Here is an 11,632-nt window from a genome sequence, read left to right on the forward strand (position 1 = left end):
TTTCCTTGAAGCTTCTTGAATACTCAAGAAAGGAAATGAGGCTATCCTTGCATGGACCCTCTGGGTTGAACTGCCCAGCCTGTTCTTCTTCCTCAACCTTATCGGACAGGTACAAAGCATAGCTGACATCATTCTCTAATAACCACTTGAAAGACTTGCCCTTGTACTTGCCGAACTGAAGAATGCATTCTCCCAACACCTCTTGCTTGTCAGAGACATCCCCTCCTCTATGTAACACAACAGAACGGGCGTTCAACTTGACCAGATCTTCTCTTTGAGGTGTTGACTTGTCCTGCAGTGAAGGGTTGTCTTTAATTCTTTTTGCCTCTTCTGATGCGTCCCGGCGTAAATGGCCCGACGGGCCTTTCCTGAAAGACACTTTGACTTTCCCAGGGAAGAACACTGTTTTCTTCATGATGCTGTTCTGAAATCAGAATGTATTCATTAGTGTCTCAGCATAAGCATTTAAATACTTACAGTAACAAAATGAAATAAGACAGTTAATACTAAAGCATCAGTGGTATATATAAAAGAGTTATTTTACAATGCTATAATATTCCATAATATTACTGTTTCTTAACTGAATAAATGCAGTCTTAGAGCACGTACTGTTTATTAAATTTGCATTATTTAATATTCATTATTTAAATTGCTTTAAAAATGTTTATATGTATATATAAAAAGTTAACAAGTTAACTAATTAAACATGTTAAATTATACCATTAAATTGTACACATATATATATTTGTTTGTAATTTAAATGTAATATATGTGTGTGTCTGATATTAATTACATTATAGCTACTACATTATAGTAGCATTATTAATTACATTATAGCTACTTTTAGCTACTATGCCAGCCGCAGCTGGAACCAGCTTCCAGAAGAGATCAGATGTGCTCCTACAGTAGTCACATTCAAATCCAGACTCAAAACACATCTGTTTAACTGTGCATTTACTGAATGAGCACTGTGCCACTGTTCGTCCGACTGTTTGCACTGTATTTTATTTTATGTTTTAATTATTCTGATTTCTGTATTTTATCTTTTATTCTAAACTGTTTTAATTATTCTGATTTCTTTTGATTATTTTAATTTCTTCTATGTAAAGCACTTTGAATTACCATTGTGTATGAAATGTGCTATATAAATAAACTTGCCTTGCCTTGCCTATAGGAGGACCAAACCCGCAGAAATTAAATGAATAAATAAACATGTAAACAAATAAAAAGATAAATTTGATAATAGGAAAATTAATAAAGGAATAAACGACTTGATAAAATAAATATGATTTATTCTTTATCAAACTAATTTTTGTATTATTTCCCTTAATTTATTTTCTGCTTTTATTTATTTGCTAATTAATATTTATATTTGGTCAGCAAAACCAACCAATCTAATTATCATGCACATCAAAAAAATGTAAGAATAGATATAAAACTAAAGAAATAAAAATAAAAATAAATAAAGATTAAAATAAATAAATCTGAAAATAAATACATATTGGAATAAATAAATATACAAATAAATGAATGCATAAATAAATATAAGAATAAATGGAACAAACAAATAAATAAAATAATAAATAAATACAATTAAAAATAATACAAATACATTAAAATATAAAAGCAAAAAAATATAAATTAGGGGAAAAATATACAAAAATACATTTGATTAAAATGAATCATATTTATTTTATCAAGTCGTTTATTCCTTTATTTATTTTCCTATTATCACATTTATTTATCTATCTATTTATTCATTTATTTATTCATTCATTCATTTTTAATTGCAGGTTTGGTCCTCCATACTACTGCACATTACATCTTACTGCACTGTTAACATATATTTTAAGCATAGTGAGAGATTATGATGAAACATTCACCTTTACAAACAAAGATACTCTTATAAAATAAAGGCTGTATTCACAACGAGGAGTTTACTGTTTCTTATCGTCACAATCCATTCAACACGATAACAATACGATTACATGACAATATACATGCAATTTAAATTATAAAATATTTGAATAATAATGTATATGCAGTCACCTGAGGGAAAATCTGTCTGCAGGTAGTTTAGACAGCAACAAAACAAAACAAGTTTGCTGACAAGTCGGTAAACAAATATCTCTCCGTTCGTAAAACGGGTCTCCCCTCCTCCACTGCGAATGACTGACAGATGACACTATGCTTTTTAAACTACCCGCCACGGAAAAGCGAAACAGCGCCAGGAAGTCTACGTGTGGCCAAAGGTATATTGCATCCGTAGTGTTAAGCACTACCATAGAGAATGAATGGGAAAAGTTAAGGGAAGTTAAGCTTAACCATTTTCGACTCCCGCCGCGAAAGGTCCTCAGTTCAAAACTGGCCGGAAACAAGTGGAGGCATTTTAAATATAAATGCTGCAATTTGCTACAAACCCTTACTTTTGAGACAGTTGAAGGCCATCACACGCGAAAGTTCGAAACTGGGCGGAAACTGTGGGTGTTTTTTGTAAAAATTTCATATGCGATTTTCTGTTGATCAGGTCAGTACACTTGCAGGGATGTTTGTGGTTCAATCTCTTTAGAAAAGGACAAAAATAAAACAAATGACCATTGAGGTTTCCTGTACAGTAATAAAAAATGTTTGTCTGCCAACAAAATTAGCAGCTTTTGCCATGTTAAAAACACTGGGCAGTCTATAGTTTAATTTGCTTTTGAACAAGCGTACCCTAGAAGAGGTGGGACTGACATACAAATCAAGTTTCCGTAGTGTAGTGGTTATCATGTTCGCTTTACACGCGAAAGGTTCTCAGTTCTAAATCCGGCGGAAACAAGTGGAGGCATTTTAAATATAAATGCTGCAATTCGCTACTAAACCCTTACTTTTGAGACTGATGAAGGCCATCGTACCAAGGAGCTGTAGGTAGACTGCCATGCCGAATGACCTCTATACTGTTGTTTGTGGAATTTAAAGACTGTCACACTGCTTGCAGGGCAGATTATGGGAAGGAGCCATCTTCTAAAAATACTATACTATACTACTATACTATACCTCGACTATACTAACGAGGAGTTGTAGAGACCGGTAGATGTACCCGATCAGAGCGACTTCCAGGAACGGCGTCATGTGTCAAATATGAAGTGTCTGTATAAAACGTGTTACATTATTAAATTAGAGACCTTGTTTTTTAATATGGAGCCTGGTAGGTCAAGTCAATAAGTTCATGCAATTTTTTTTAAGTGCCAGGTCCAAACAAAGAGAGTTTCAGTTCATCTGCACCTGCCAGCTGCTAATGTATTGCAAAATGTCTTTGCTGACCGCACAACAGGGCTTCCAGCCTACATCCAACGGTCTTGCATTGGTGGTATAGTGGTGAGCATAGCTGCCTTCCAAGCAGTTGACCTGGGTTCGATTACCTGCCAACGCATTGCATTTTGCTCAAGCTGTCGTTAAAACAGTTGTCCGGGGACCCTGGCCAGCTCCTCCTGTAACTCGTTTGCTGCAGCAAAACTTTTGTACTGGTCTTTTGGCAGCAGTAAAGGACTGGATCTCCCCGTCGGGGAATCGAACCCCGGCCTTACGCTTGACAGGCGGAGATACTGTAGAAGATTTTATTATTTAGAAAACAAGTAATTTTGCTATATATTTGGACACAATTATTTCTTCTGTCTGTGACTTTGGATTTCCTCTGTGTATGTGAAAGACCTTGAATGGAATGTTGTTTGCTGCAGAAAATTCTATTCTGAGAAGTCACATGGTAAAAGACCTTTACCCAAAACTATCTATAGGGTGTGTTACCTTCTTTGGAAGAAGAAGTATGTATATAACTCTGAACAAAAATGTACTCGGGCGCGCACTGGAAGGCCAGAGGGCCAGAGAGCGTTAGAGCGCCGTTCTATGGAACGGGACGGCGTTCGAAAATAAAGTCTAATTATTTCTGGCATCAAAGATCTCTGCGAAGTTATTTTTCAGAAAGATTGAAAACCACAACACTTCCAATGTCGTGTGTTGTTAACTATCGGCGTGTAAGCACAGCAAGTAAACAACATGATCACGTATAGTTAATGTATCTATGGAGCATGCGATGTATGGTGTGTGTGTGTGTGTGTGTGTGTGTGTGTGTGTTTAAATACATTTGTTTAGCTGGCCACTGTAGGTGTCTTGTTGTTTATTGTAAAACCAAATCATGTCCTCATAAACCACGAGTAAACACACACAAATGTTGTAAAACTCGCGCATGACACGGTGTTCTAAAAACACCAAGTTCAAATAATTTCTACTTTTAAAAAACTCTCGAGACCTTGCGTTTTTCCCCCATTTCACTGCCCATCTCACGGGATCTGATTCGGGATCAAAAATGTATGGCTGAATCTGATTGTTAGCCATGGTTTGTTTTGGGATGTCACAGCTTCCAGACGCTCTCAACACAAATGCTTTGCGCGCTCGTGATTATTTAGCTCCGCCCACACCCGCTCAGTTTTTTCCGGAAAGACTCGGTACAGCCTATCTTTCTTTTATAAATATAATAAAACTAAAGACTTTTTGGAGATATGAAGGATGCAATACTACTCTATAGGGACTCAAGATTAACATGAGATTGACTGAAACTGAGTGTTTCACCCCCCCTTTAAAGAGGCCGGCGGGTCCTCTAAAGGCCTCATTATGCTTCTGCGTCAACTCCATGGCGTAACTACGCCCTCACTCCTACGGCGTCATGGCCGTTTTATGGTTCTGCGTCAGGTTGCGTTGCATCGTGGTGCATCTGACCAATCAGAGCGGAGGGGTCGGAGAGGGGTTCGTGGCAACGCAGAGGGGTCTGCGGGGGTACGCCGCCGATTTGACGCAGAAGTATAAAACAGGCCTAACTCTTGTGGGTCGCCACCACTCGCCATACTCGTCCTTAGTGCTGCTGTCTGTGACTCACTCACTGGACAGTCGTCGACCTGACAAAAAACTGCCTAAGGCGCGGGGCTACAGATTATGTGTCCCTAAAGAACCCGCGTATGTAACAGTAGTTCCGCATTACATTAATTAATTTGCATTTATTTGTATACAGTGTATTCTCCGTGTAAATTCATGCACCGAACTTCTTGTCTCTCTTCTCAGGAAGCAATGATGAAGATGAGCAGAATCGGGCATGTCGTCAGACCAAACCCTGCTCTAGAAAGGTGCCATCCAATGATGTTTCTCGTAATAAAGCATTAATCCACATAGCAGAGATTTAATACAGTCATAGATCAGGATTCATGTCTCCTGCATGAGTAATGAATGATTATTGGTCTCTGTGTGTAAAGCTTTTACAGAAGGAAGTACGCTGTGTTTCTACGTCTTTATGATCATCAGAAGGAGTGTGTGGCGCTGATGGAGGATGATGGAGTTTGACACACAGACGGCCAGATTAAACACTAGAAGAGTCTGCTTCAAATGACCAAAAACACTAGATTTGTATTCATCTTAACATTATAAGTGTTCAGCCTTTTACACAAATGAGCAGGAGTGAGGAAAATATCACCAGATGAAACCACTTTATAAACAAGTGTTCGACCATAACTAGAATCAGTGTTGTAATATGCATTTCAGAGCAATAAAAGGCTTTTAAAAAATATATACTTTTGCAATATTTATTCTTTTGTGTGTGTGTGTGTGTGTGTGTGTGTGTGTGTTTGTGTGTGTGTGTGTGTGTGTGTGTGTGTGTGTGTGTGTGTGTGTGTGTGTGTGTGTGTGTGTGTGTGTGTGTGTGTGTGAGAGGGGTTGTGTGTTGTCTTTTTAACTTTAGGATAGGGTTCCTCGCAGGAGAATGATCATATATGGGGATCTGAGGCATCTAAACGATTGAACAGCCCTGCTCTAGTAGAAAGGAGTCACTTGCGCTTCAGCCTAGTTAGTGCTCACAGAAAAGGACACAAAAATCTGAGGAAAAGGACCCAAGGTCTAGCTAGGACCAAGGACCAGGACCGGAGCACAGAACGTTTTAATATTTTTATTAGTATAGAATGACTAACGTTTCGACCAGGGTGCGAACTACGGGGGAGCTAGGGGGAGCTCGGCTCCCCTTAATAAGACATGGGCTCCCCTGAAAACGTGATTCATGAAATTTTGGGGGGGGTCTCAAAAAATATTGACAATGTTTCATTTTTACGTGCAATTTCAGTTTTGTGTAATGTGATCATCGTGGAGAATTATGTCTAAAATAGCAAAATATCATTCATTCATGCATGTATGATGGCGATTCAAACCTAATTCACTTCAATAAAGATAACTGTACATGCTATTCATGAGCATCAAGGTGTGGTGGCGCTGCGGTGCAAATTCCAATCATGGTTAGTAGGCTACATGTTAACTCATGTTAAAAAATATAAACTGTGGAGGCCATTGATCTGCGCGCGAAGCCCTTGAAATCCATTTCTTGTTAAGGTAAGGCATGTTATTCCCAATTATGTTGTGGCTGGGTTGTTATAGGTCTGCGTGACTCTCGATTTCTTAGGCCAAATAGAACGGAGGAATTATGGTATTCTGTAGCCTGACGAGTAATTTAACCCTTGTTCAAGTCAAAGACAGACTATGTAGCTATAGACTATTTGGGGATGGCAGTTTGCTGTTTGACTTATCAATTTGTGTCGATAAAGTATAATAGGGTGAATCATGTATATAGTGCTTGCATAGTGCATATATTTGTAGCTGTTATGTATCTTTGGAAGTCCTTGAAATTAATAGGTTTCAAAACGCAGCGCAGCGTTCCGCGTCCTGTCTAAAAGGTGCTTCAGTCCTCGGCGCACGCAAGTGCAGTGATTTAAAAGCTTACTTCACCAGCAATGCTGCATACTTCTAGACTCAGACGGTAAGTAGGAAGGTAAGAATTCTTCTCAGTACAAGAAACTTTCGTCAGTGCACAGTAGTGGGAGACGGTGGTTTAAAAGCTTACTTCATCAGCCATGCTGCATACTTCTAGACTCAGACAGTAAGTAGGAAGGTAAGGATTCTTCTCAGTATAAGATACTTTCAGCAGTGCACAGTAGTGAAACAGTGACTTAAAAGCTTTCTTCACCAGCGATGCTGCATATTTCTAGACTCAGACCGTAAGTAGGAAGATAAAGATTTTTCTCAGTATAGAACACTTTTGGCCTGCTACTGACACTGCTGGGCCATCTAAGCAAGGTATGCATTGTTTGAAATATAGGCTAATTATAAGTGAAATATAATAACTAAGTGTTGGGCCATTGTTTAGAAAGGCCATGGACTAAGACATGCCTAACATCCCAATCACAACTGCCAATCACTTTAAAAACAAATGTTGTCAATATAATATTATACTTTGTGAATAAACATTTTATATGTCTACATATGAGTACCCAATCTACAGCCAAGACATCATTTTGTTTTTTTGTAATTGTTGTATTTCTATAATGCACTTTATCTTTCTCTGCACACTGAGCATTAATATTCATAACATAACTTTGTTTAGGAAGGTTTCCAAATGAACCAGTAGACTACTTTCACGGTAGGCTACTATTTTTCCAATATATTTGTCTGAAAGTATGTTTTATCTTCTCTTTTAAAAGGCAGACAGAGGGAATTGGATGAGGCTCTTCTGAACATGGTGGTGAAGGATCTGCAGCCCTTCACCATCGTGGAGGATGAGGGTTTCAGGGCCTTTGTGAACAAGCTTGATCCAAGCTATGTCCTCCCATCCCGGAAGGTGCTTAAAACAATGGTCAGCGAAAGGTACAACACAACCAAGGAGAAGACAATGGAGGACCTACAAAAGGGGGAATTTGTTAGCCTTACGGCTGACATGTGGTCTTCCATTAATATGGATGGATATCTTGGTGTAACATGCCATTACATAACACCAGAGGCAACAATGGCAACTGTTTTACTGGGTGTAAGGAGGTTTTACCAAACCCACACAGCCCAGCATCTCATGGAGGCTAAAGCCTTGCTAATGGCTGAGTGGGGAATAACCTCCAAAGTTCACTGCATGGTGACTGACAATGCATCCAACATGATCCTAAGTGCCCAGCTACTCAACCTTCGCCATGTCCCATGTTTTGCTCATAATTTGAATTTGATAGTGAAAAAGGCCCTGGATCAAACCCCAGTCATCAATGAAATTCGCCAGAAAGCCAGAAAGATAGTGGGGTTGTTCAGATCCAGCTGCAAAGCAAAGGACAAGCTTGTGGAGATGCAGAGCTTGATGGGCAGACCAAGTCTGAAAATGATACAGGAGGTTGAAACGAGATGGAACAGCACATTCGACATGCTACAACGCTTGTATGAGCAACGTGAGCCAGTGGGTGCTGCACTTGCCAATTTAAACAGTGATACTGCTCCCCTGACAAGTCTTGAGTATGACATTATTCAACAGTCATTGACACTTCTTCAACCATTCAAACTAGCAACAACAGAGATGTCAGAGGAACAGAGAGTGTCTGCTTCAAAGCTCATACCATTGTACAGGATGTTGCAGCACAAGCTTGCACAGAAAAAAGGAAATGCAACGCAGGAATCAACTGTACAATTAGGTAGGACACTATGACCATACGTGTAATTGGCCATAACTCTCATATTGTTGTCATTATTTTAATTAATATGGTTTTCTCTTGTGTTGGCTCATAGGCTCACATCTACAAGAAGGTCTGCACTCCAGATGTGGAGGGTATGAGGCTTTTAGAGCCTTGGCACTGGCTACACTGCTGGACCCAAGGTCTAAAAATGTGGCTTTTGGAAATCCTGCCAAAGCCCTGGATGCTGAAAAGCACATCACACTGGAGTGTGCTTCACTGATGCGTTCAAACACAACTCCTGGTGAGTTTCAGTCTATGTTATCTTATGTAATGTGATTCATGAAATTTATACTTCATATGTGTTGTCAGTTTATGATTTGTTACTAATTGCCGTTTTCTTTTAATTCAGAACCACAAATGTCAACATCAGGCCCATCATCATCAACACCAGTTGAAACACAAGACAGTTTATGGGAACATTTTGACAATCGTATTCGTGAGACCCAGATGATACACAATCCTACAGCTGATGCCACAGTGGAAGTGAAAAAATACCTCAGCGATGCGTTTTTGCCCAGAACTCATGATCCTCTACCTTACTGGAAAGAGAGAGCAGTAATCTTTCCTCATTTGTATGTCCTAGCTAAAAAATATCTTTGTATGCCAGCAACAAGTGTCCCTTGTGAGAGAATTTTTTCAAAGGCTGGAGAAATTATCTGTAAAAAAAGAAGTAGGCTGAGTCCTTCAACAGCAGAGAAATTAATATTTTTGAATAAAAATCTATAAGAAAGGGAGACATTGTGGCTTGATTTATTTTTATTAATATTCATTTTTCATGACCAAAATCACATTATGCAATGTGAAGAGACTACAGGTTACAAGCTTCATATATTACAAAAATACAATAATAAAAAAAAAAAACCAACACATTTTTTTATTAGCTCTTTGTAAAGGTTGTTTCAGATCAACACCTGCAAGTGACCACTAGGTGTCACCGTGGAGACGGGTTTCGGATTGATTCGAAGCCTCGAAACAAAATGGCACATTTGCTTCGACTGTTTCATTGCTTCACGAAGCCTCGATCTGCCCATCACTAGATGACGGCCACTCATCTGACTTCACAAGGGCCCAGTGCTCAGGTCTTATACCTTTTTCTTATCGTTAAGTGTCCAATTAGCGCTCATACAGTTATCTTTTTCTACTTGCTCCTCCTTGACCTGTCACCATGATTAAAAACACCTGCATCGTTATTTTATTTTTTTAATTGAGGCAACCTTCTTTGCGCATGCGTATCTTTTAAAAATGGCTTTATACATGATTTTCAGGTACTTTTCCATGCCCTTTCACCCAGTTTCTTCTCCTGTCCTTACCTAACCTGCCTTTTGGCCTAGTTTTCTGTTCATCTCCTCCCCACAGGCCTAGTTTTCTGTTCATCTCATATCCTTAGGCCTGGTTTTCTCCAGCATTACAGCATTTTATATTCAGACCCATGTATGAGACAAATGACATTCCCCAACACATCCCCCCTTTGGGACTCTCTCTAGTCCCACCTTCAAACCGTTCTTACCCAGGGTGTGTCCTCATGAATAGATCTCTTTCTGTATTACCTATCAAAAATGGCCGATCTAGACCATCCAACTTTATCAATAAACCTTCATCATAAGGGTACACTCTGGAGGAATAGTAAAACATCTCCACCCCCAATTGGCTACGGTGGAGTAAAAGATCTCACCTTCCTATCACATCATCAGTTTAAGGGGATTCATTACTTCAGGTTATCAAACATTCAATAACACAATCACAGTGTATGAACTTGAATTCCAGCAGCTGTCCCACGTTGCCAGAGGAACTGAGCAGGCGCTTCCGGTGGCCTGGAGTGCTATCTGGGTTGCTCCATCGTTGCCAGAGGTGCCCCAGTCCAGCCAGGGGCGCTATCTGGTGTTAGAGCAGACAGCGGGTTTTTAAACCACCAGTTGAGTCAGCTCGTGTTTCTTCAACAGACGATGACCGCGCTTGCAAATAATTCCTCTTTTGCACTTATAACTATATACATGTTCCAATGGTCTAATGCATGTAAGTTCTAAATTTCTTGACTTGTTACAGGAATATATTTAAAGTGTAAATAGTAACACTCTAACTAACTTCCTACTCTACCCATGCTCTAATTGTTCTAACTAGTTTTATCCCCGAATCAAAATACACAGTGGGGCTATCTCCCTATCTTGTCAAAAACAGAGTAAAAATATTATCAAAATCAAAAGTAATAAGGTACCCTTATTCCTTGCTTCTTCATCCAACCTCTCAAAGGAAGTCATCCAGTTCGTCCAAGCCTGGGCCAATTGGATATACTCCTGAGTTGGTGCATCCAATGTCAATGCCTGATGGTTTCACTGACACATTGATCATTTGTTTTGCAGCTGCACTAGCCAGCATGGATCTGAGAAAAGGCACAACACAGCAGAACAGCAAAAAGAAAACACCAATAGTCACTGCTATTATTATTCCCACCTTAATAAGGGGCAGTCATGGCCTAATGGTAACAGAGTTGGACTGCCCCAAAGGTTGCTGGTTCGATTCCAGTACCGGCAGGAATATGACTGAGGTGTCCTTGAGCAAGGCACCTAACCCCCAATCGCACCCCGGGTGCCACTCAAGGCTGCCTGCTGCTCCGGGTGTGTGTATTCACGTTTGCAGTGTGTGTGTGTTCACTACTCACTACTCTGCTCCTAATGTGTGTGCACTTACTTGGATGGGTTAAATGCAGGGGTAAAATTCCAAGTATGGTTTACCATACTTGGCCATCACGTGTCACTTTCACTTTCACTTCAATAAGCCATTCTTTCCATGATCCAAATATGGAATCAAACCAGTATCCCAAATTTCTGTCTCTCTCCGTATTCGCAGAAACCTCTTGTCTTAGGGCCTTCAACTTCTTCACAGCCTTAGTAAATGATCCATCTGGGACTGTGTTATTTGGGATGAAGGTACAACAATCAGATCCAAACATGAGACATACTTAGACATCCTTTTTCTGCCAGTAACCAGTTCAGGGCTTGTATGTTTTGCCATGTCATTCTGCTAGTGTATTTAAGTTGGTGACCTAAGGCAACAAGTGCTTGATCTGTATTATAATATATGCTGAT

Source organism: Siphateles boraxobius, unplaced genomic scaffold, assembly GCF_051911475.1.
Source record: "Siphateles boraxobius isolate OS27281-9 unplaced genomic scaffold, OSU_SipBor_1 23, whole genome shotgun sequence".
Lineage (NCBI taxonomy): Eukaryota > Metazoa > Chordata > Actinopteri > Cypriniformes > Leuciscidae > Siphateles > Siphateles boraxobius.